The following is a 6,051-nucleotide window of genomic DNA, read 5'->3' on the forward strand; positions in this document are numbered from 1 at the left end:
GTTTCCCAAAGGTAACAATGCCTTCGGCTCAGATTCTCACACTCAAAGGCGCTCACGATGAGCTTAATCGGCTTACCGCGCGCGTCTTTTCCGACGCGTCGAGCATCTCTCGGCGGCTCCAAGTCCGCTCGCAAAAGTACTGCAACCGACCGTCTCCTCCAATTCGCCCTGTTCTCTTCCATACCGGCCTTTTTTATATATATACGTATGCCTTCCAGCTGAGCTTCATCCTTTTCTGTCTGAGCCTACTGATAGCGATCAAGACACCCGTGGCGGAGTACGTAAACTGACGTAATTTTCTTCCGGCAGTGCGGAGCTTTTCTCGCAATCCCTGTCGTCTTGGTTCCATTCATTCTGCTCTTCTTTTCCCTCTGTTATTGGCTGTTTCTTGCCTTCCGACTGACTATGGCGTGCAGCTTTGCATCGCTACGACACACTCGCTTCGAGGCAGCAGTCGTCTCAGAGAGTGGGCCGCGCTGCCTCCTGTCCCTTTTTATTTCTGCTCCTTCGTTTTCTAGTTCCGTGCAGGGTTATGAACGCTAGAGCCCTAGCGTGTGCGATAAGGAGCCAACGTCTTCGAACACTCCTCCATTCAGCTACCTTGGCGTTCACTGTAGTCGTCCGCATCTGATCACCTCACGAGCCCGGATGCTGATGTGTCTTGAAGCGTCAAGTAGGGCCTCGACACCGTCAGAATGCAAAACGGATATAGCCAGTAAGAGACAAGAATGCGAGGGAGAAGGGGGAGTAGTGGAGAAAATAACAACACGTATAAACAATTCAACAACCACTCCTAAACGACCAAAGCACAATAGTTCCTTTAACCAGGAACAGCTATGCAAGCCTCGTTGTGTTTTTGACCGAACATTTTGTGCTGAGCACCGAGCTCCAATATCGTGCGAGCTGCTTCCGTCACAGTACAGGCGGGAACCTAAAAAATAAAGGCAACCAACAATACACTGTTCGGTAAAGCGCCTCGAACATCTTTACCTCCCTCTGCTCCGGAACCAGGAGACGCGGAACTGGTGACTCTGCAGGTCCAAGACGTCCATATACTCTGGGCGCGCTCCGGCAGAGAATAGTTATAGGAGTAGAAGCACAATCAGGATAGACATATTTCATGGCGCACTGTATGGTTTGTGACGTCTCATTTGATGTTAGTGTACCGACACCCGCACTCGACACCATCGTCTGAATCTTTAGAGAAATCACAGCAGAAACTCAATTCAACATCTTCACCACCCTCCGCTTTGTTTTGTTATCTGTCCCCCCCCCCCTTCTCGATCGTTCACTGCACAGCACAATGTTGCTGCGACTGGCTTTGAATTATTCTCCTTTCCGACGTTTACGCATGCCACGACTTCGAGTTTTCGCTGAGCGCAACAGTCGCTGGCACAGTGCTTTCTGAAAAAAAAAAAACAGGAACATCTTGCACCGACGCTGGGGTTTACATATGTCCTTACACATAGACACACATACGTAACCTCCGCTTGCCACGGCATCGATTCATAGTCAGACGCATGTTTAGCGGCGACTTCCTTTGTAACAGGAAGCGACAGAACTTCGGAAGGGTGCTTCCTAAACCTGGACTACGTCTGTCGCTCTTGCCCAGAATCAAATTGAAGGAATCGAAGGAAAAAATTCGGAAGATAAATGGGCGTCTCAGTACATGAAATTTGAAGCGAAAAACCGCAGTCGTGGCCTAGAGGCTTGGTCGTCCGCCTCGGCTGCGGGAGGTGGTTGGTTCGAAACCCACCGCCCTACACCCACCGGTAAAAATGGGTACAAGCCACCCCCGGCCCGGCGCCCGGCTTCTTCAGGGGTGTGCGCTTGGAAGAGGCTCCGCAAACCCCGCTGTGTCCTTTCGGGGGCAAAACCAGTTTCGAACACCATCAGCCTGCAAAGGTGGTTCGTGATTCAGTTCAGACTTTACAGGTTCAACGGAGTTTGGAGAGTTCGATGAAGTTTAAACGAGTTCGCTCTAACGTGAGCTCAGTGGCACTGCGCTAACTTGAGAAATTGAAAAGCTGCGCCTTACAGAAAAAAAAGGGCCACAAATTGGGCTTATGCCGCACGAGACGGACTTATGGTTGCTTGCGGGGGAACTTATCACTCATCCGCCAAGGCAACTGTTTGGTCTAAGACCCCTTTCCCAAGCATTTCACCCTAGAAGAGCCGAGCACCAGGCCAGGGGAAATCTTGTACCCATTAAATAAACCGGTGGGTACCCGGCGGCGCTGGGGATCGAACCCAGCACCTCCCGAATGCGAGGCGGATGCTCTACCACAAGGCCACGCTTCGGTCCCTTTGGCATCTTTTTTTTGTCGTAACTATATAGTTGTTGCCTGATTAAAAAAAAAAAAAACGAAATGCACCATGGAGAGACGTTTTTGTCTCAGGCTGAGCCAGGAACGCAAATATAACTTCTATGATGTTAAGACCGAAGAAGTGGAGGGTGTCGATCAAGATAACTGCTATCCTATTGCCTTGTGAACTTTTCGCCGCTGCGAATAGATTACATGACACAATAAACCGCAAGGTACTGACCTCTCTGCTATAGAGAGCGTATGTCGATCGAACCAGCCAATAAGTTAACAAAGAAGAATAGCCCATTATATTCTACGTTGCTGCGCACAATAGCCGGGATAAAGTTTCTCAGAATTGCCTCTTTCAGCTGCCTTACTGTGTATAGCATTGCAGAAAGCGAAAAAGTGCTTTAATTAGAATGGATGCGCTTTGGAACGAAAATCTGTCTGGAAATTGTTGGAATTTTCAGGAGCCATGTCTTTTGTTGCACTCGGTGAACAAAAACTGCTCCGAAAGGGAAACCCTGTTGTGAGACAGAGAAAACTAGTAGAGAACAGGAGTGAATGATTGCCTCCTGAAAAACACAGCCTTTAAGGTATGCACAGAAGTTAATCAGAAAACGACTATTTTCTGCCTCTGTCTGCTTTAGAACAAAGGAATGCACGCCTGAGAGCGCGAGCTTCTCTTCCGTCGCGCAGCGTAGGCGCTGAAAATAGTTAACTTGTCGTTTGTGCCATGCTGGTGCAGGTTCTGGGCGTGAAAGTAAGAAACTATTTTTGGAGGAATGCACCCCAGTCCTTTGAACAATGAAAAGGAGCAACTACTCATCCTAAGGGCTTTCTCTGATGGTTTACGCTTTTCTTTCTCTGAGTCAAATGGGGGATGATCTTGTTCTTCATATTTCTCCACCGCAAGGGAAATGGACTGATTAACTGGTGAATTATTTCTGACACTCGATGGCGCTCCGACAGCCCTGGCACGCTGTCGCATAATCCCCTTGCCTAGCTCTGGTCACTTGTGCTGGGCTTTTGCATATTAAGGAAGTCTCGCGCTCGCAATATATTTCACTTCACTTGTTGAAGCCCGAGATAATTCCTGTCCGGTCATGACACTCTAAAACAGTAGCAAAAACATTTTGTGCAGTGCATCTAATTTTCTGACAAATCCAGCCTCGTGGGTTTGCATGAAGCGCTTGTGAACAACACTGAAGAGATCAGCTGAACAGAAGGGCCTAGGCACGCAGCAAATGCACGACAAAGCTTTCCCTGTGTCTGATCTTTTTGCTCGTACTTTGATTTTAGCCTCGTGTCGTAACTTTTCTCTGTTCCTGTACGTTTGTTATTTTGATCCAACCAGAATTATAGGCAAACGATCTCGTTTACTTCAAGCATACCCATGCGACGTCATTTATTCAGCTTGCCGAAAAGCGTCTCTCTTATCGCTGCATTAAACAGCCTCTGCCATCGTTCATATGGTTATTTATATTTTTATTATTACATGAAAAGCCATCGCAAACTGTACTGCCTTCAAATAGCTCCAGTCGCGGCATATGATGGTCGCATTGCAATAACTCACTACGATGTCGTGCTATCGAGTACTGAATTCTAATGAACAGTGTTTGTATATACTAAAGCGCCTTCACTACACAGTATTCTCGTATGCCACACCGCGCTCCATGATCGCAGTAAATTATTGGACCTCAGTGTGGCGAAACGCATTTTTTGTGGCTGCTGGTCTATTTCTAATAAAATGAATCTCGCCAGCGCCGACGTCAGTTTTCGCCATGCCTTTTCCCCTACCTTTCTTTCTTTCTTTTCAGTGGTCTAGATAAGATATCTATAAAATCTTCCATATGCGCATAAAAGCAGAAGAAACATATGGAAGGTACTTTTTTATTAAACAAGTATTTAGACATGAAACAAATCTCATAAGTTACGAAACTTTCTTATGAGAAAGATCCGCGTTGGAGAAATTTGTCCTGTATTACAGAAAATTTCATACTCAGTGTAAATTAAGCTCGCCGACTATGCGGCACTGGAAATTGTTAAAAGGCTTCCGGCTGTTGAGAAGACTAAATTGAAACAGAAGAGAAAATCACTTCTTCCTTTTTGTTTGCATTACAGTTGTGAAACAATTTTAAGGAGTGACTGATACAACATTTTTTTCTTCATACGAGAGCAACAAAAGCAAATCATCAGCTGAAATAAGACGTTTTTCTGTTACGAGGAAGTCCAATGCAGTCACTTTTGGGTAGTGAACATGAAAGGAATTTTTCTTCGAATAGTCTATGCCGAAATACCTGGCGCAATTTTCAATTACTATGAAAGGTCCAGAGGAAGTCTCATGTGTGGACAAAAGCAGTGACATCTTTGTTTTGTAAAAATTTATTGCGCAGCAACAATAATACTCATGTCATACAATGGCCTCGCTCCCTTGTTTTAATCTCCCAGTAGTGTCTCTCGTACTTGCCACCTATGAAGTAAGCAAACTCCTGCCCGTATTCATGAGCTAGCTGCCTCCCTGAAAAACTGGAGCATCTCCCGTTCACCGCGGATTCCGCAGTCGTGGTGCACTGCTATCACCACATATTGTCTGGGAAAAGGTCGCAAAGCTGCTGTAGAAACCCATCAAATGTCCTTTTCTTCTGTGGTGAGCCGTATACGGATGCGACAGCGAGGCTTCCAGAGCCAAGCTATATCCTCTCAGCCGCTACTTCAATGACATTTGTACAAAGATTGTTTACTTTAAAAGACAAATGGCGAATTTCAAGCCGTATGTATAACACTGCACATCCGTTGCGAAAATACTTTATGCTGCTGATTTTAGGGGCAACATATCCTAACAATAATCTGCCACTCTACAAGCCAGCTTCCCACAGGGCCAATACTGTAATGCGGGTTTCTTTGAAATATAATCGGAGTTCAGCCAATCGACTAGCAATCGCGGCACAGTTCTACTGCAAAATAAACAGCACTCTTTAGGTCGTGTTCAGTACCGTGAGGCTCTACGCGAGTCTTATTAGAAGAAAAGAAATTTACCTGGAAAAGCGGCAGTCACTGACACAAGGGAAAACAGAAGCTGAAAGCAGTTCTTCAAGGTGCCGGGTGGATTCTCCATGACATTCGAGGGCAGGGCCTCGTTTAAATCATGCAAGGGGTCAGACAGAGGCTCTTTTTTGGCCTTCTGGTTTTGCGTAACACATTTCTCCAAAATGTTGACAAAAGATGTAGTAGAGCGAGGCACACTCTGCACAATCGTAGTTGGTTCGTTCCACAGTTCGCACGTCGCGGGTGTAGTTTGGGAGCGTCCTCTCTGCCTTCGAGCCTGGGGGCGTTCCGCGCACTGAAAATCATAGGCACTTTTTGTCGGTACAACTCATCACTCCACACGCACGCGCGAAACCATGGTGTGGGGCTAGGAGCCGGTTGCTCAGGAACATGGACACTTTTAGAGAAGCTACTCAGGCATCGTACTATAACGCACGAGACTGGTCTCCAGGTGCAGACTCCTGTGTAGGTTGGGTTTATGCACCAGTAATGAAATACTTCCGGTGATGCAAGGCGCTGACACGGAAGGGCAGCCGCTAAAACTCGCCGGATGGTCACCGGCGCAGTTGGCTCAAGCAAAGACCATTTTTCAAGCCTTAAATTTGTGCTTGGCTTGAGGCAAATAAGAGTAAGGTAGGAGCGTCTGTGCCCCTACTGCACCGCCGCCAAACCATCCGAAGAGTTATCGCCTCGAGAC

Source organism: Amblyomma mixtum, chromosome 5 (assembly GCF_055824585.1).
Source record: "Amblyomma mixtum isolate Tamu chromosome 5, ASM5582458v1, whole genome shotgun sequence".
Classification (NCBI taxonomy): Eukaryota; Metazoa; Arthropoda; class Arachnida; order Ixodida; family Ixodidae; genus Amblyomma; species Amblyomma mixtum.